Source organism: Scyliorhinus torazame, chromosome 24, assembly GCF_047496885.1.
Source record: "Scyliorhinus torazame isolate Kashiwa2021f chromosome 24, sScyTor2.1, whole genome shotgun sequence".
NCBI lineage: Eukaryota > Metazoa > Chordata > Chondrichthyes > Carcharhiniformes > Scyliorhinidae > Scyliorhinus > Scyliorhinus torazame.
The window spans coordinates 35978706-35999140 of record NC_092730.1 but is presented as its reverse complement, the minus strand read 5'-3'; the positions used below and the strand labels follow the sequence as shown (position 1 = coordinate 35999140).

Here is a 20435-nt window from a genome sequence, read left to right as displayed (position 1 = left end):
TTCCTGCAGCCAAGTGTTTAACTGCACTTTCTCCCTATTCCTAGCTTCGCGATCACGTGGCACCGGCAACAAACCAGAGATGACAACTCTGTCTGTTTTGGCTTTTAACTTCCAGCCTTACTCCGTTTATTACCTCCACACCCTTTTTCCTACCTACGTCGTTGATAGCAATGTGCACCACGACTTCTGGCTGTTCACTCTCCCCCTTAAGGATCCTGAAGACACGATACGAGACATCCCTGGCACAGGCACCCGGAAGGCAACATACCTTCTGGGAGTCTCGCTCGCGACCACAGAATCTCCTATCTATTCCCTTAACCATTGAATCTCCTATTACAATTGCTTTTCTCTTCTCCCCCTTCCCTTCTGAGCCCCAGACCCAGACTCAGTGCCAGAGAGCTGGCCGATAAGGCCTTCCCCCGGTAGGTCATTCCCCCCCCCCCCACCCCCCGCCCCCCCCCCCCCCCCCGCAACAGCATCTAAAACGGTATACTTGTTTTGAAGAGGAACGGCCTCGAGGGATCCCTGCACTCTCTGCCTGTTTGTTTTCTTTCTTCTGACTGTAATCCAGCTACTCTTTTCCTGTACCTTGGGTGTGCTTACCTCCCTGTAACTATTCTCTATAGTCCCCTCTGCCTCGCGGATGATCCGAAGTTCATCCAGCTCCAGCTCCAGTTCCCTGACACGGTCTCTGAGTAGCTGGAGTTGGGTGCACTTCCCTCAAGTACAGTCAACGTGGACACCGGTGGTATCCCTCACCACCCACATCCTACAGGATGAGCATGTAACTGCCCTAACCTCCAACCGTTCTTACCTTACAGAATATAGCTGCCCTGTGGATCAACTGGACTTCCGGCCTCTGACTCTGCTCCCAGCCAGCTGCAGACTCTATAAACTCCTGGTTCCGTTCTCGCTCTTTGCTGAAATGAAATTAAAGGAGCACCTTACTCCCTTCTCACCTAACTCTCTCAGTCACCAAACACTCACTGTAGCAGTCAAATGCACCAAATTCATCACTCAGAGCAAACAAAGTGTGCACTGTAGCTGGATCACTTTTATACTGTGAATCTAGCCTCTGGAGACTGGCCTAATCCAATTAGCTAATTAATAAGCTCCAGCTGCAAGTACCTACAAGTCGAACCTTTGTTTAAAGCTTGTTGAAAATTCACCTTCTCAACCAAACAGGAACTTTTAAGTTAATTAACTAAATTAAAGAAAGACTAGACTTTAGATCAAAATTAACCCTTATACACCCTCAGTCACGAAACTCTCACTATAGCACGCAAATGCACCAAATTCAGAACTCAATGAAGAACGCCTCCAGTGGACAAACAGGAGGAACTTCATTCAGTGGAGGCGGCAGAGTAGCATTCTGGAAGAGGTCAACTGAGTCACCTCGACTGTACTGTGGGCAGCCGAAGAACAGGTGTCAAGGAGCGGTTAAGCGCCAGACACGTCCCTTCCTACTTTTCCTCCAAACTGCTCCAGCGTTCAGTCAATGGCACCATATCGATCGCACAGGTGTTAAAAAGTGCTTTGCAGGGCTCGTCCGGGATTGGAACCCGGGACCTCCGGCATATTATCGCAGCAGAATTGCCTACGTGAGAATCGCCAAAGCGAGAATCATGCCCTTAGACAAACACCTGGTGATCAACGTCCAGCTGAAACAATCTTACCATTACTTCCCAACCGAAGCTTAGTTTATTAACTCATGGGCTTCTTAATTCCTGTTGAATTTGGTTTGGCTGTTAAAGTAAAATCCAAATAAACTATTTTTTGTCCCTTGCATATCGGGATCATTGGGTCAATTTGGTTCTTTCTGGTTTGTTGGCCTCCACTGCGAACAGAACAATAGACATCCGGGACCAGTCTTTATAAATAGAAGCGTCGAGCACATTCTTCATAATGCAGATTCTTCATAAAATCCTGAAAGAGAATTGGAAAATGTTGGATTACTCGGCTGGTCTGGCAACATCTGTGGAGAGAGAAAGAGAGTTACAGTTCCGAGTCAAGTATGACCCTGCTTCTCATACTCTGTTTCCCTCTCTACAGATGCTGCCAGGCCTGCTGGAATTTTCCAGCATTTTCTGTTTTTATCACGGGACTACCGCCAGCTCTCGGCGACCAACGTGGATACGGTGGGCGGAATGGATTTCGCCTGATCTGTAACTATTCAATGATTCTCTAAACGAGAGTGTAAGATCTGATCAAAGTGAAGTATCCAATTGGAGAGTTGCATCCTGGAGATTGGAATCTGTCTCCACAGCTGCTTCCGGTGCTGCTTTCACAGACAAGTAGCCGAAGAACCCCTCCAGTGGACTAACATGAGGAAATTCATCCAGTGGAAGCGGCAGAGGAGGATTCTGGAAGAGGTCAACTGGGTCACCTCGACTGTACTGTTGGCAGCCGAAGAACTGGCGTGAAGAAGTGGTTAAGCTCTAAACATGACCCTCGCTCCCTCCCTCCCTTTCCTCCAAACTACTCCCGCGTTCAATCAATGGCACCATATCGATCGTACAGATTTTCAAAAGCTATTTGCACAGTCCGCAATCTGAACCCGGGATCTCTCTCATTTTATGGCAGCAGAAGATCCGAAGCGAGAATCATACCACTAGACCAACGAGCCAGCCGGTGGTCAGCGTGCCGCTGACACCATTTTACCATTACCTCCCAAGCAAAATTTATTTTATCAACTCAATGGGCTTCCTAATTCCTGTTCAATTTGGTTTGGTTGTTAAAGTAAAACGAAAGAAACTCTTTTTTGTCCCTTGCTTTTCTTATCGGGGTCATTAGGTCAATTTGGTTCTTTCTGGTTTGTTGACCTCCGCTGCGAACAGAACAATAGACATCCGGGACCAATCTTTATAAATAGAAGCGTCGAGCACAAGGGCAATGCCGCTATGGCGATTCTTCATAAAATACTGAAAGAGAAATATAAAATGTTGAATAACTCGACTGGTCTGGCAACACCTGTGGAGAGAGAAAGTTACAGTTCCGAGTCCAGTATGACACTGCCTCCCATTCTCGGTTTCCCTCTCAGTCAATGTCTGGTACTGTATGTGAGGGTGGGATTCAGTCTCTATCAGACATTGGTACTGAATGTCAGTGTGGAAATCTTTCTGTATTTATCAATGACAATTCTTGTTTGGGAAACGTGAGGTTAATACGTAACATTAGCACTGTTGTAACAGATAGAGAAAGACACACAGAAAGAGACTATCAGGATACACACAGTGACACACAGAAAAGGTGCAGTGCAAACCAGCAAGGTACTGAGATGGAGAAATTGGGTATTTAGGAAAATGTGTTTTCTGCTGCACACAGAGAGGCCCTGTTTGTAAATGTATATCCTGCTGTGTAACCGTGCTCTCTGCTGTGTGACTGTTCTGTCTGTCGTGGAACAGTGACTCTGCCGGTGACAGATCTGCACTGTGGTTGTGTCAAATCATTCCCTGTTGTGTAAATGTGTTCCCGGTTGTGGAAATCGATCCTTTCTGCGCCATTACGGAGACGAAATCTCAAATCCAGATTTATTCAATCTTGTCACCAAGGGTTAGTTCACACCCCTGGATTCCCAGTCAAGCGACATAACCTTGTGTTTTTGTTATGAAGACAGTTAATTCAGTATGAATATTTTAAGATACTAATATGGAAGCGCCCAACGTGGGGCTCGAACCCACGACCCTGAGATTAAGAGGCGTCGGTGCTTATTCGGAGGGTCAGTGTTGACTCGTTGGGTCGAATGGCCTCCTTCTGCGCTGGAGATTTTACGATTCGATGATACAAGGATGTTGATGCGGTGGAGTCCTTCTGCCATACCGCCCACTACTGACACCATGTAGAAATGCTGCTCTCTCAATGACTGGCGACCAAGGTCTTGTAATAAAAAATAATTAAATTAATAATTGAGCAGCCCCTCCTGGCTTGTGCTCTGACCGCGATCCGGGGAGAACTGCTCGAATCCAGACACCTGATCATGTTAGTTCCGTCATCCGGTCATCACGTGACCTTTCGGCCTGCACAGGTCTCCTTCTGTGCCGTAATTTCTAGATTCCATCATTTTAATTTTCTTCCAGACTGGAAGTGTGGTCTTGTTCCATTTGAATTTCTAATATATTTCCAATGTAACTGATGTTGTTACACAAACAATTCAATCAGTGGAATTGTGCGATTAGGGAGTTGAGATTTTCGAGTCTCTCAAAGCTTCTCTCCAAATCCAATGGCCATTTTCCACGAAGATTCAACCCCTCCTCACATAAACACTATTACAACAGAGAAAAATACGGCACAGAACAGGCCCTTCGGCCCACAATGTTGTGCCGAACCTTTGTCCTAGATTAATCATAGATTATCATTGAATTTACAGTGCAGAAGGAGGCCATTCGGCCCACCGTGTCTGCACCGGCCGACTATTGGTCGCTTGAATGGAATAACTTCCTGGAGTGATTCCAGGCTGGTTTTAGAATGTATTCCATCGACCAAATTACTAATGAATGACGAATTGAACGCAGCTGCGATGGCCGAGTGGTTAATGCGTTGGACTTGAAATCCAATGGGGTTTCCCCGCGCAGGTTCGAATCCTGCTCGCAGCGACTGTGATTCGAATTGTTTCTTCAACTCCCCGCACAAGCCGCTGACTCGAAAATTAATGCTTTTTCCGATTGTTTGTAAATAAGCGGTTTGAACGTGAATCAAGTTCAGTCAGATACTTAACATTTTTGGGGGGGACTGAACGAAATATTCAGATGAATAAGGAACTCACACCCAAAACAACAATCAGTAAATAATAACATTTGCTGCAACGTTCGGAAGGAGAAGCAGCAACGGCAGCGAATGGAAACGTGGTTTGGTTTCATTCAGCTGAATGTATTTCTGGGTAAAAAGATCGTGGCAGAAATGGAACATATTTTATCTCTCTATCTGTTTCTTTGTTTCTTTCTCTCTCCCTCACTCATTGATTTTGTGCTTCTCCGGGGACTGATTGGATACAGTGAAACTCAGCCCCATCTCATTCCAACTCTTTTGGACCAACACGTCCTGGTGATGGACGGTCTTGAATCAGTGGAAGAATCTACAACCTATTCCATTCTTGGCTCTGTGAGAAGTTCCATTCCTGGTTGTGAGGTGGCTCTGAGATAAAGGGATCGAGAGAGAACGAGGTGACTGCAGTCTGACTCTTACTCTGAAAACCAGTTCGTGCGCCCTTGTAGAAAGTGGATGTGCATGAGAACAGGGGAAAAGCAGATCATGGGTCTGTGATTGATTTTATTGAGCAGGACCTTGAAAGGTGAAGGAAACTTCGAACCAGTCAGCGCCTGTCTGAGAACTGGCAAGGAATTAAGGCTGATATTGAAACGGTTGACCTTGAATTAGTTTAGGCAAAACGATTCTTTATGAGGTGTTGGTATATTGTTTTCAGAGACACTGTCATACTTTCTTAAAATATGATTTGTACTTGTTTTTGTTTTGTTCAATGATTTGGGGAATCTATTTGGAGCGGGTGCAGTTGATTAATATCTGTGCCTCTTGCTTGGCAGCTCACCGGGAAGCAGCAGCTCCATTCCGGTCGAGATCTGTGGACACAAACAGGATATCCAAACTATTGCGCACTGCTGCCATCTCCTGGTTGAACGCGAGTTGTACAACACGGTAACTCTGTATTCGTAACACATTTCAAATGGAGCAAAAGAACATTAGAACATAGAACATAGAACATGGAACAATACAGCGCAGTACAGGCCCTTCGGCCCACGATGTTGCACCGAAACAAAAGCCATCTAACCTACACTATGCCATTATCATCCATATGTTTATCCAATAAACTTTTAAATGCCCTCAATGTTGGCGAGTTCACTACTGTAGCAGGTATGGCATTCCACGGCCTCACTATTCTTTGCGTAAAGAACCTACCTCTGACCTCTGTCCTATATCTATTACCCCTCAGTTTAAAGTTATGTCCCCTCGTGCCAGCCATATCCACCCGCGGGAGAAGGCTCTCACTGTCCACCCTATCCAACCCCCTGATCATTTTGTATGCCTCTATTAAGTCTCCTCTTAACCTTCTTCTCTCTAACGAAAACAACCTCAAGTCCATCAGCCTTTCCTCATAAGATTTTCCCTCCATACCAGGCAACATCCTGGTAAATCTCCCCTGCACCCGCTCCAAAGCCTCCACGTCCTTCCTATAATGCGGTGACCAGAACTGTACGCAATACTCCAAATGCGCCCGTACCAGAGTTCTGTACAGCTGCAACATGACCTCCCGACTCCGGAACTTAATCCCTCTACCAATAAAGGCCAACACTCCATAGGCCTTCTTCACAACCCTATCAACATGGGTGGCAACTTTTAGGGATCTATGTACATGGACACCTAGATCTCTCTGCTCATCCACACTTTCAAGAACTTTACCATTAGCCAAATATTCCGCATTCCTGTTATTCCTTCCAAAGCGAATCACCTCACACTTCTCTACATTAAACTCCATTTGCCACCTCTCAGCCCAGCTCTGCAGCTTATCTATATCCCTCTGTAACCTGCTACATCCTTCCACACTATCGACAACACCACCGACTTTAGTATCGTCTGCAAATTTACTCACCCACCCTTCTGCGCCTTCCTCTCGGTCATTGATAAAAATGACAAACAGCAACGGCCCCAGAACAGATCCTTGTGGTACTCCACTTGTGACTGTACTCCATTCTGAACATTTCCCATCAACCACCACCCTCTGTCTTCTTTCAGCTAGCTAATTTCTGATCCATATCTCTAAATCACCCTCAATCCCCAGCCTCCGTATTTTTTGCAATAGCCTACCGTGGGGAACCTTATCAAACGCTTTGCTGAAATCCATATACACCACATCAACTGCTCTACCCTCGTCTACCTGTTCAGTCACCTTCTCAAAGAACTAAATAAGGTTTGTGAGGCATGACCTACCCTTCACAAAGCCATGCTGACTATCCCTGATCATATTATTCCTATCTAGATGATTATAAATCTTGTTTCTTATAATCCCCTCCAAGACTTTACCCACTACAGACGTGAGGCTCACCGGTCTATAGTTGCCGGGGTTGTCTCTGCTCCCCTTTTTGAACAAAGGGACCACATTTGCTGTCCTCCAGTCCTCTGGCACTATTCCTGTAGCCAATGATGACATAAAAATCAAAGCCAAAGCTCCAGCAATCTCTTCCCTGGCCTCCCAGAGAATCCTAGGATAAATCCCATCAGGTCCCGGGGACTTATCTATTTTCAGCCTGTCCAGAATTGCCAACACCTCTTCCCTACGTACCTCAATGCCATCTATTCTATTAGCCTGGGGCTCAGCATTGTCCTCCACAACATTATCTTTTTCCTGAGTGAATACTGACGAAAAATATTAATTTAGTATCTCGCCTATCTCTTCAGACTCCACACACAATTTCCCATCCCTGTCCTTGACTGGTCCTACTCTTTCCCTAGTCATTCGCTTATTCCTAACATACCTATAGAAAGCTTTTGGGTTTTCCTTGATCCTTCCTGCCAAATACTTCTCATGTCCCCTCCTTGCTCGTCTTAGCTCTCTCTTTAGATCCTTCCTCGCTACCTTGTAACTATCCATCGCCCCAACCGAAACTTCACACTTCATCTTCACATAGGCCTCCTTCTTCCTCTTAACAAGAGATTCCACTTCCTTGGTAAACCACGGTTCCCTCGCTCGACGCCTTCCTCCCTGTCTGACCGGTACATACTTATCAAGAACACGCAGTAGCTGATCCTTGAACAAGCCCCACTTATCCAGTGTGCCCAACACTTGCAGCCTACTTCTCCACCTTATCCCCCCCAAGTCACGTCTAATGGCATCATAATTGCCCTTCCCCCAGCAATAACTCTTGCCCTGCGGTGTATACTTATCCCTTTCCATCATTAACGTAAACGTCACCGAATTGTGGTCACTGTCCCCAAAGTGCTCTCCTACCTCCAAATCCAACACCTGGCCTGGTTCATTACCCAAAACCAAATCGAACGTGGCCTCGCCTCTTGTTGGCCTGTCAACATATTGTTTCAGGAAACCCTCCTGCACACACTGTACAAAAAACGACCCATCTATTGTACTCGAACTATATCTTAACATGGTTAAATATTATCATTGTAGTAATCATCTTGAAATCCCCAGGTATCTGATTTCTGACTGAGCTACCCAGCTCTACCCGGTCTATCGGAATATGAAAGATTCCCATTGCAGCCATATTGGTTACAAGAATATCGAACCCCTGATTTAATACATTCACCCGCTTCATTGTTTGTGTATTCGTTCTATAAATACAGAGGGGGCAACATTGCCCAGGGACAGGTGGTGGTATAGTGGTGACTGTCCCAGCATTTGACCCAGATTCAGTTCCTGCCCATCACAGTGGTGAATTATTTAATTAGATACCGCAGGTCAGGGCAGAAAAGGAGTGGACACTCCTCAAATAAAATTCACCAATTGTTTTCATCACCCATGGGTTCCTTATGTAATAACCAGCATCAATATGTTTTGAGTGGAAACTTAGTTTAAATAAACGACAATCTTCAACATTAATAACTACGTTCTCAGTCTGCAACAATAGTAAATAGGTGGGTTAAACGGGACAAAAATACGAGCCACGCAAATTTCCGTTTACAAAATGAGCTTAAAACAATCCTAGTGGCTGAATAACTTAATCACTAAGTAAGTTACATAATTGTTACCAGTAAAAAGTTATTACTGAAACAGGATGAAAAGGGCAGCATCAGGGCACAAGGACAAGGTAATGTCTCAGACCAGTGTTAGAGTCCAATGTAATGACACACAGAACATCAGAAACATATTGCATAAATACATTTATTGTGGACTGGTGCCATCTCCTGGCTGATCGGGAGCCGTGTGACACAGACACTTTCATTCAGGAGCGTTTTAAATTGGAGTATAATGCACACAAACAACACGAATTTATTTCTGCTCACTGTGCCAGTTATAGTGATCTGTATTAAACAGCAGGAGCGGCATCCGCAGTCTTCGCCTTGTTTTAAAATAATTTAGAGTACCCAATTAATTTTTCCCAATTAAGGGGCAATTTAGCGTGGCCAATCCACCTAGCTTGCACATCTTTGGATTCTGGGGGCGAAACCCACGCAAACACGGGAGAATGTGCAAACTTCACACGGACAGTGACCCAGAGCCGGGATCGAATCTGGTACCTCGGCGCCGTGAGGCAGTCGAGCTGACCACTGTGCCGCTATGCTGCCCTCGCAGTTTCGTTGTTGAAATGAAATCAAAATAAACAATTTTTGTCCCTTGCTTTTCGTACTGGGACCATGGGTAACTTGGGTTATTTTTGGTTTGTTGGCCTCCACTGCGAAGAGAATAAAACACATACGGGACCAGTCTTTGCCGTTGCTGAGTAAACACTGTGCAACAGTCACTCCGAACGATTCTGTCATGAAGCTGCTTTCAAGTATTCTCCTTCTCAATCTGCCGAAGGCTGAGCTGACACATTGGAGGTGAGGGCGAATCCTATCTGATGGATCTGCCTTTTTCCAGTGGTGGCTTCCGGTCATGGAAAACGGTCCACATTTTCCACGATCTCGCCATTTTATTCTGTGTGCCATTTCTATGTGAGTGTTGACAACACAATTCAGCTCTTGGTATTCACCATGATTCAGTCAGTGGTGGTCTGTGGAAAGTAGGAGTCAGTCTGTGGAGCGCTGTCTCCCATAGTCTTGACGATCAGAGTGACCGTTACACAGTCCTTGCGGCGACAAGGTCCCATTTGCACATTGAGGATTCGCACCATCCGGTTATTTGACACTACCACCCTGCTAAGTGCGATCAATTTTGAAATACAATTGCTGCATATTTCAGTCCCTGACACTATATGGCAGAGTCAGATTCATTCCATATTTGTAATATACCAATCATTCTTCGGATTGTTACATATCTTCTGCAACAATCTGTCTTTGGGATTCAGTTAAGTCGCTTTGCGAGAGTCTCTGGGACTGTATGAGAGTCTGTCATTCAGTATCTTTCATGCTCTGAAAATCTGTGTGAAGGTTGAACTAAACCTGTAATGATCAATCTCTAATATCGTTATTGAGTGGATAAAATCATTATGTTGTTTGCTAGTTTCCGTTAAAACGTCTGCATTTCAGAATCATAACAAGACTTTCAGTGGCAGTGGGCATGCGCGTGTGTTGGGGGAGGTGCATATAGACATTTGGGTGGTGAATGAATCTTTATCGGTCAGTCCCTGCTGTGCCCAGTAACAAGTCTTACAACACCAGGTTAAAGTCCAACAGGTGTGTTTCAAATGCTAGCTTTCGGAGCACTGCTCGTTCCTCAGGTGAATGAAGAGGTATGTTCCGGAAACATATATATAGGCAAAGTCAAAAATGCAAGACAATGCTTTGAATACCAGCATTTGCAGGTAATTAAGTCTTTACAGGTCCAGAGATGAAATGAAAATCGCTTATTGTCACAAGTCGGTTTCAAATTAAGTTACCGTGAAAAGCCACATTCCGTCGCCTGTTAGGGGAGGCTGGTACGAGAATTGAACCCTGCTTCTGATCTGACTTGGTCGGCTTTTAAAGCCAGCGATTTAGCCCAGTGCTAAACCAGATAGGGTTAACCCCACGTTAAAGGGGTGTGAATTGGCTCACACCAGGACAGTTGGTAGGATTTCGCAAGCCCAGGCCAGATGGTGGGGGATAAATGAAATGCGACATGAATCCAAGGTCCCGGTTGAGGCCGTACACATGTATGCGGAACTTGGCTAGAAGTTTCTGTTCGGCGATTTTCATTGTCGCGTGTCCTGAAGGACGCCTTGCAGAACGCTTACCCGGAGATCAGAGGCTCAATGCCCTTGACTGCTGAAGTGTTCTCCTATGTGTTCTCTGGTGTGTCATGTAAATATTCGATTCATTCTCTATCGGCAGACTCTGTTGCTTTGTGTGGCACAAGTCTCCCCAGACCAACGAGCCAGCCGCTGATTTGATCTCACTTGAAGCAACTTTTAATTGCGTCCAAAGCCCATTAGTTTCCACACACAATTATAAATCAGAAATATGAATGGACAATGTGACATTTATCTCTCTGTCCTGGAGCTGATCAGAAGCAGTGATGTCAGTTTGCACCACTCGCCAAGTCGGTCTGTGGATGCGCCTCGCCAATCACGTGGGTAATGTAACTCTGCCAGTCAGTGGGTTCAGTTGGCATTTTAGGAGAAATTCGAAATCATCATGACTTCATCAGTGGCCTCATGGTTACGGTGTGTGTGATGTCAATCATGATGTGATCAAATGAGTGTCTGTTTCAGTCTTTCCGCAGGGAGTTTTCATACTGAGGAGAAACATGTTGGACATGGTCTGGGAATGTTTCACTCCGGCCCATTCCCAACATATCCTGCCCTGATGGGATGGGTTTTTACTTCCAATCGTTGCAGAACACTTTTAAATATTGATTAATATTCGTTAATTATCATTTATTAAGTATTGTTTCATATGTTTAGTGTAGTTTATATAAAAATACAAATTACCAGACGCATACATTTTTACTTTCATTCCCGAAACAGCCAAATTGGGTGAAAACCATCAATGAGAGCCCCGATCATTTGTGTGGTCAGTGGTTTGTTTATGGAGCTGAGTAAATATTGTTACACAAACTATTTAATCAGTGGAATTGTGCGTTTAGGGAGTTGAGATTTTCGAGTCTCTCAAGGCTTCTCTCCAAATGCAATGGCCATTTTCCACGAAGATTCAACCCCTCCTCACATAAACACGATTAGAACATAGAAAATTCAGCACAGAACAGGCCCATCGGCCCACGATGTTGTGCCGAACCTTTGTCTATTAATCATAGATTATCATTGAATTTACAGTGCAGAAGGAGGCCATTCGGCCCACCGTGTCTGCACCGGCCGACTATTGGTCGCTTGAATGGAATAACTTCCTGGAGTGATTCCAGGCTGGTTTTAGAATGTATTCCATCGACCAAATTACTAATGAATGACGAATTGAACGCAGCTGCGATGGCCGAGTGGTTAAGGCGTTGGACTTGAAATCCAATGGGGTTTACCCGCGCAGGTTCGAATCCTGCTCGCAGCAACTGTGATTCGAATTGTTTCTTCAACTACCCGCACAAGCCGCTGACTCGAAAATTAATGCTTTTTCCGATTGTTTGCAAATAAGCGGTTTGAACGTTAATCAAGTTCAGTCAGATACTTAACATTTTTGGGGGGGACTGAACGAAATATTCAGATGAATAAGGAACTCACACCCAAAACAGCAATCAGTAAATAATAACATTTCCTGCAATGTTCGGAAGGAGAAGCAGCAACGGCAGCGAATGGAAACGTGGTTTGGTTTCATTCAGGTGAACGGATTTCGGGGTAAAAAGATCGTGGCAGAAATGGAACATATTTTAAAAATATTTTCTTGTTTCTCCTTTGTCTCTCTATCTGTTTCTTTGTTTCTTTCTCTCTCCCTCACTCATTGTTTTTGTGCTTCTCCGGGGACTGATTGGATACACAGCGAAACTCAGCCCCATCTCATTCCAACTCTTTTGGACCAACACGTCCTGGTGATGGACGGTCCTGAATCAGTGGAAGAATCGACAACTATTCCATTCTTGGCTCTGTGAGAAGTTCCATTCCTGGTTGTGAGGTGGCTCTGAGGTAAAGGGATCGAGAGAGAACGAGGTGCCTGCAGTCTGACCCTTACTCTGAAAACCAGTTAGTGCGCCCTTGTAGAAAGTGGGTGTGTCTGAGAACAGGAGGAAAGCAGATCATGGGCCTGTGATTGATTTTATTGAGCCGGACCTTGAAAAGTTAAGGAGACTTTTAACCTGTCAGTGCCTGTCTGAGAACTGGTAAGGAATTAAGGCTGATATTGAAACGGTTGATATTTAATTAGTTTAGGCAAACCGATTCTTTATGAGGTGTTGGTATATTGTTTTCAGAGACACTGAAAACAATATACCACTTTCTTAAAATATGATTTGTGCTTGTTTTTGTTTTGTTCAATATTTTGGGGAATCTATTTGGAGCGGGTGCAGTTGGTTAATATCTTTGCCTCTTGCTTGGCAGCTCCCCGGGAAGCAGCAGCTCCATTCCTATCGAGATCTGTGGACACAAACATGATATCCAAACTATTGTGCACTGCTGCCATCCCCTGGTTGAACGCGAGTTGTACAACACGGTAACTCTGTATTCGTAACACATTTCAATTGGAGCAAAAGAACATTAACATGGTTAAATATTATCATTGTAGTAATCATCTTGAAATACCCAGATATCTGATTTCTGACTGAGCTACCCAGCTCTAGCCGATCTATCGCAATATGAAAGATTCCCATTGCAGCCATATTGGTTACAAGAATATCGAATCCCTGATTTAATACATTCACCCGCTTCATTGTTTGTGTATTCGTTCTATAAATACAGAGGGGGCAACATTGCCCAGGGACAGGTGGTGGTATAGTGGTGACTGTCCCAGCATTTGACCCAGATTCAGTTCCTGCCCATCACAGTGGTGAATTATTTAATTAGATACCGCAGGTCAGGGCAGAAAAGGAGTGGACACTCCTCAAATAAAATTCACCAATTGTTTTCATCACCCATGGGTTCCTTATGTAATAACCAGCATCAATATGTTTTGAGTGGAAACTTAGTTTAAATAAACGACAATCTTCAACATTAATAACTAAGTTCTCAGTCTGAAACAATAGTAAGTAGGTGGGTTAAACGGGACAAAAATACGAGCCACGCAAAGTTCCGTTTACAAAATGAGCTTAAAACACTCCTAGTGGCTGAATAAATTAATCACTAAGTAAGTTACATAATTGTTACCAGTAAAAAGTTATAAATGAAACAGGATGAAAAGGGCAGCATCCAGGGCACAAGGACAAGGTAATGTCTCAGACCAGAGTAAGAGTCCAATGTGATGACACACAGAACATCAGAAACATATTGCATAAATACATTTATTGTGGACTGGTGCAATCTCCTGGCTGAACGGGAGCCGTGTGACACGGACACTTTCATTCAGGAGCGTTTTAAATTGGAGTGAAATGCACACAAACAACACGAATTTCTTTCTGCTCACTGTGCCAGTTAGAGTGATCTGTATTAAACAGCAGGAGCGGGATCCGCAGTCTTCACCTTCTTTTAAAAGAATTTAAAGTACCCAATTAATTTTTCCCAATTAAGGGGCAATTTAGCGTGGCCAATCCACCTAGCATGCACATCTTTGGATTCTGGGGGCGAAACCCACGCAAACACGGGAGAATGTGCAAACTTCACACGGACAGTGACCCAGAGCCGGGATCGAATCTGGGACCTCGGCGCCGTGAGGCAGTCGTGCTGACCACTGTGCCGCATTGCTGCCCTCGCAGTTTCGTTGTTGAAATGAAATCAAAATAAACAATTTTTGTCCCTTGCTTTTCGTACTGGGATCATGGGTAAATTGGGTTATTTTTGGTTTGTTGGCCTCCACTGCGAACAGAATAAAACACATACGGGACCAGTCTTTGCCGTTGCTGAGTGCTGAGTAAGCACTGTGCAATGGTCACTCCGAACGATTCTGTCATGAAGCTGCTTTTCAAGTATTCTCTTTCTCAATCTGCTGAAGGCTGAGCTGACACATTGGAGGTGAGGGCGAATCCTATCTGCTGGATCTGCCTTTTTCCAGTGGTGGCTTCCGGTCATGGAAAACGGTCCACATTTTCCACGACCTCGCAATTTTATTCTGTGTGCCATTTCTATGTGAGTGTTGACAACATAATTCAGCTCTTGGTATTCAGCATGATTCAGGGACAGCACGGTAGAATAGTGGTTAGCACTATGGCTTCACAGCGCCGGGTCTCAGGTTCGATTCCCACTTGGATCACTGCCTGTGTTCTCCCTGTGTCTGCGTGGGTTTCCTCCGGGTCTCCGGTTTCCTACCACACTCCAAAGATGTGCAGTATAGGTGGATTGGCCATGCTAAATTACCCTTAGGTTAGATGGGGTTGCTGGGATACGGGGAAAGGGTGGACGCGTGGGCTTCATTGGGGTGCTATTTGAAGAGCCGGTGCAGATTCCATGGTACGAATGGCCACCTCTGCACTGTAAATTCTATGATTCTATATTCCCTTAAAAAATGCATAATGAATGAAAATCGCTTATTGTCACAAGTCGGCTTCAAATGAAGTTACTGTGAAAAGCCCATAGTCGCCACATTCCGGCGCCTGTTCGTGGAGGCTGGTACAGGAATTGAACCGTGCTGCTGGCCTGCTTTTGTCTGCTTTAAAAGCCAGCGATTTACCCCAGGGTGCTAAACCAGCCCCTGTCTGGTTTTTAGTCTAAACCATTCATCTCACACGTCTCCAGACTGAAAATCATCTTTCGTCGTTTGAAGTTCGAGACTGTCCACGTATCAGTTCAGAAAATGTCCAAGTTTGTACCACCATCAAACTTTGAAACTGTTCCCTCTACACCATGTTCTAGCACATTGTTATATACCAGGGAAAGCAAATATTCCAGTAGGAACCCATGTCGAACACTACAAACCTTCTTCCAGTCCGACAATTCTCTACTGGCCATTATATTCTGTTTGTGATTATTCAACCACATTTATATCCATATTGCTACTGTCCCTTTTATTCCAGGAGCTACACATTTCGCTAATTCTGTGCAGTTTTGGTTTCCTTATTTAGGTAAATACGGTTCAGAGGAAGTTTCCTCGATTGGTCCAGGGATGAGCGGGTTTCCTAATGAGGAAAGGTTAGACAGACTGCACTTGTTTCCAATGGAGATGTGAAGAGCGACAGTTGATTTGATTGAAGTACATCAGATTTTGAATGGTCTTGGCAAGGTGGACGTGGAAAGGATGTCGCTGCTTGTGGGTGAGACCAGAACAACTGGGCAGTTAAAAACAAGGATGTCGCCCTTTTCGGATGGAGATGTGGAAATTTCTCACTCTTAGAGAGTTGTGCGACTTTGGAACTCTGCCTCAGAAGGCGGCGGAAGCGGGACATTGATTATTTTAAAGGCGGAGATTCAGCAAATAAATCAAAGGTTTATCGGGGTTACATACAAACATTGCATTCAGCCAACTACCTGGATGCACAAGCGTTCGTTTGTTTTACTTGATATCTGAGGATAAATTCAGAGTCCGACACCATGGTGAAACGGTCTTTAAATGTCGCGTTCGTTTCTTCACGTGTTCTGTACTGACACATTCTCTGGAGCTCAAACCTGCTCCCGAATTCAGTCAATGACACCACATGGATCGTACTGATTCAACATAAACATGGCTCGTCCGGGATTTGAACCCGGGACCTCTCGCATTTTACCGTTAACGGAAGTCCCAAAGCGAGAATCATACCCGTAGACCAACGAGCCAACCGGCAAGCGGCCGTCACTCAAACCATTGCTTCTCGAAGCCTATTGTATCAGCTCAATGCGCTTTTTAATTCCTTTTCAATTTGTTTCGTTGTTGAAATAAAATCAAAAGAAACATTTTTTGTCCCTTGCTTTTCGTACTGGGATCATTGAGTAAATTGGAGTATTTTTTGTTTGTTGTCCTCCACTGAAAACAGAATAAAACACATACGGGACCAGTCTTTGCCGTTGCTGAGTAAGCACTGTGCAATGGTCACTCCGAACGATTCTGTCATGAAGCTGCTCTTCAAGTATTCTCTTTCTCAATCTGCTGAAGGCTGAGCTGACACATTGGAGGTGAGGGCGAATCCTATCTGATGGATCTGCCTTTTTCCAGTGGTGGCTTCCGGTCATGGAAAACGGTCCACATTTTCCACGATCCCGCCATTTTATTCTGTGTGCCATTTCTATGTGAGTGTTGACAACATAATTCAGCTCTTGGTATTCACCATGATTCAGTCAGTGGTGGTCTGTGGAAAGTAGGAGTCAGTATGTGGAGCTCTGTCTCCCATAGTCTTGACGTTCAGAGTGACCGTTACACAGTCATTGTGGCGACAAGGTCCCATTTGCACATTGAGGATTCGCACCATCCGGTTATTTGACACTACCACCCTGCTAAGTGCGATCAATTTTGAAATACAATTGCTGCATCTTTCAGTCTCTGACACTATATGGCAGAGTCAGATTCATTCCATATTTGTAATATACTAATCATTCTTCGGCTTGTTACATATCTTCTGCAACTATCTGTATTTGGGATTCAGTTAAATCGCTTTGCGAGAGTCTCTGGGACTGTATGAGAGTCTGTCATTCATTCAATATCTTTCATACTCTGAAAATCTCTGTGAAGGTTGAACTAAATCTGTAATGATCAATCTCTGATATTGTTATTGAGTGGACAAAATCATTATGTTGTTTGCTAGTTTCCGTTAAAACGTCTGCATATCAGAATCATGACAAAACTTTCAGTGGCAGTGGGCATGCGCGTGTGTTGGGGGAGGTGCATATGGACATTTGGGTGGTGAATGAATCTTTATCTGTCAGTCCCTGCTGTGCCCAGTAACAAGTCTTACAACACCAGGTTAAAGTCCAACAGGTGTGTTTCAAACGCTAGCTTTCGGAGCACTGCTCGTTCCTCAGGTGAATGAAGAGGTATGTTCCGGAAACATATATATATAGGCAAAGTCAAAAATGCAAGACTATGCTTTGAATGCCAGCATTTGCAGGTAATTAAGTCTTTACAGGTCCAGAGATGAAATGAAAATGAAAATGAAAATCGCTTATTGTCACAAGTAGGTTTCAAATTAAGTTACCGTGAAAAGCCACATTCCGTCGCCTGTTAGGGGAGGCTGGTACGAGAATTAAACCGTGCTTCTGATCTGACTTGGTCGGCTTTTAAAGCCAGCGATTTAGCCCTGTGCTAAACCAGATAGGAGTAACCCCCCCGTTAAAGGGGTGTGAATTGGCTCACACCAGGACAGTTGGTAGGATTTCGCAAGCCCAGGCCAGATGGTGGGGGATAAATGAAATGCGACATGAATCCAAGGTCCCGGTTGAGGCCGTACACATGAATGCGGAACTTGGCTAGAAGTTTCTGTTCGGCGATTTTCATTGTCGCGTGTCCTGAAGGACGCCTTGCAGAACGCTTACCCGGAGATCAGAGTCTCAATGCCCTTGACTGCTGAATTGTTCTCCTACGTGTTCTCTGGTGTGACATGTGAATATTCGATTCATTCTCTATCTGCAGACTCTGTTGCTTTGTGTGGCACAGGTCTCCCCAGACCAACGAGCCAGCCGCTGATTTGATCTCACTTGAAGCAACTTTTAATTGCGTCCAAAGCCCATCAGTTTCCCCACACAATTATAAATCAGAAATATGAAAGGACAATGTGACATTTATCTCTCTGTTCTGGAGCTGATCAGAAGCAGTGATGTCAGTTTGCACCACTCGCCAAGTCGGTCTGTGGATGCGCCTCGCCAATCATGTGGGTAATGTATTTCTGCCAGTCAGTGGGTTCAGTTGGCATTTTAGGAGAAATTCGAAGTCATCATGACTTCATCAGTGGCCTCATGGTTAAGGTGTAAGTGATGTTAATCATGATGTGATCAAATGAGTATCTGTTTCAGTGTTTCCGCGGGGAGTTTTCATGCTGAGGAGAAACATGTTGGACATGGTCTGGGAATGTTTCACTCCGATCCATTCCCAACATTTCCTGATCTGATGGGATGGGCATTTCCTTCCAATCGTTGCAGAACACTTTTTAAATATTGATTAATATTCGTTAATTATCATTTATTAAGTATTGTTTCATATGTTTAGTGTAGTTTATTTAAAAATACTAATTACCAGACGCGATAAATTTTTACTTTCATTCCCGAAACAGCCAAATTGGGTGAAAACCATCAATGAGATGCAAAGAGAGCCCCGATCATTTGTGTGGTCAGTGGTTTGTTTATGGAGCTGAGTAAATATCCCGGAGCAGAGCCGCTGCGAACGGGGTTCGAACCTCCACGGGGATACAATAACGTGGGTTTGCCGTTTGTGTCCACACATTTGGCGAGGAATGGAGCTGCTGCTGCCCGGTGAGCTGGGCAAGCAAGAAGCACAGATATTGACCAACTGCACCCGCTCCAAATAGATTCCCCAAACTACTGGACAAAACAAAAACAAGCACAACTGATCTTTTCAGAAACTATGTCAGTCTCTTCGAAAACAATATGCCAACACCGCTTCAAGATTCGATTTGCTGTAAGAATTCACTATGAACTGCCTCAATGTCAGCCGTAATTCCTTACCAGCTCTTAGACAGAAGCTGACTGTTTCGAAGTTTCCGTCACTTTTCTAGGTCCGGTTCAGTAAAATCAATCACACCCCCATGATCTGCTTTTCTCCTGTTCTCAGACACATCCACTTAGTACAAGTGTGCACGAAATTATTTGCAGAGTAAGAGTCAGACTCGTTCTCTCTCGATCCCTTTATCCCAGAGCCACCTCACAACCAGGAATGGAACTTCTTACAGAGCAAGAATGGAATAGTTTGTCGATTCTTCTACTGATTCACGACCGTCCATCACCAGGACGTATTCGTCCAAAAGAGTTGGGATGAGATGGGGCTGAGTTTCACTGTGTATCCAATCAGTCCCCGGAGAAGCACAAAAACAGTGAGTGAGGGAGAGAGAAAGAAACAGAGACAACAGAAAGAGAACAAGAAAATATATTTTTTAAATGTTCAATTTCTGCCACGATCTTTTTACCCACAAATACATTCACCTGAATGAAACCGAACCACGTTTCCATTCGCTGCCGTTGCTGCTTCTCCTTCCGAACGTTGCAGGAAACTTTATTATTTATTGATTGTTGCTTTGAGTGTGAACTCCTTATTTATCTTTATGTTTCGTTTAGTTTCCAAAAAGAACGTTTTTCCAAAAAACTGAATTCGATAAATGTTAGTACCGTTGACAGACAACCAACCGAAATTCCGATTCATTGTCGAGCCGGCAGCTTTTCCGGGGAGTTGAACAAACATTTCGAATCACAGTTGAATCTGCGGGGGGGAAACGCTATTGGATTTGAAGTCCAACGACTTGACCACTCGGCCATCACAGCTGCATCAATCAACAGTAATTTGGTCGATAGAATACATTCGAAAGCCGGCCTTGGATCACTCCAGGAAGTCATCGCATTCAAGCGATCAAAGCGTCCCCGGGGTTTATGTGAGGAGGGGTTGAATCTTGTGGAAAATAACCATTCGATTTGGAAAGAAGCCTTCAGATATTCGAAAATCTGAGTTCCCTGAACGCACAATTCCACTGATTAAATAGTTTGTGTAACAACATCAGTTACATTGGAAAAATATTAGAAATGCATGTTCCTTTTCAAATGCAGCAGCACTAAACTTCCCAGTCTGGATGAAAATTAAAATGATGAATCTAGAAAATAGAGCACAGAGGGAGACCAGTGGAGACCGAATGGTCACGTGATGACGCAACTAAAATGATCACGTGTCTGGATTCCTGC

The 20435-nt window shown here is 44.4% G+C and overlaps 3 non-coding genes across 3 annotated transcripts; 2 read left to right on the top strand and 1 right to left on the bottom strand.

Annotated features, from left to right (window-relative positions):
• Nucleotides 1-4510: 4510 nt before the first annotated feature.
• On the top strand, nucleotides 4511-4592 carry trnas-uga (transfer RNA serine (anticodon UGA)). The gene has a single exon. It is a non-coding gene; the product is annotated as a tRNA-Ser (tRNA).
• Nucleotides 4593-12020: 7428 nt separating this feature from the next.
• On the top strand, nucleotides 12021-12102 carry trnas-uga (transfer RNA serine (anticodon UGA)). The gene has a single exon. It is a non-coding gene; the product is annotated as a tRNA-Ser (tRNA).
• A 4186-nt stretch (nucleotides 12103-16288) lies between these two features.
• On the bottom strand, nucleotides 16289-16379 carry trnap-ugg (transfer RNA proline (anticodon UGG)). The gene is given in 2 exon segments: nucleotides 16289-16324; nucleotides 16344-16379. It is a non-coding gene; the product is annotated as a tRNA-Pro (tRNA).
• Nucleotides 16380-20435: the final 4056 nt, after the last annotated feature.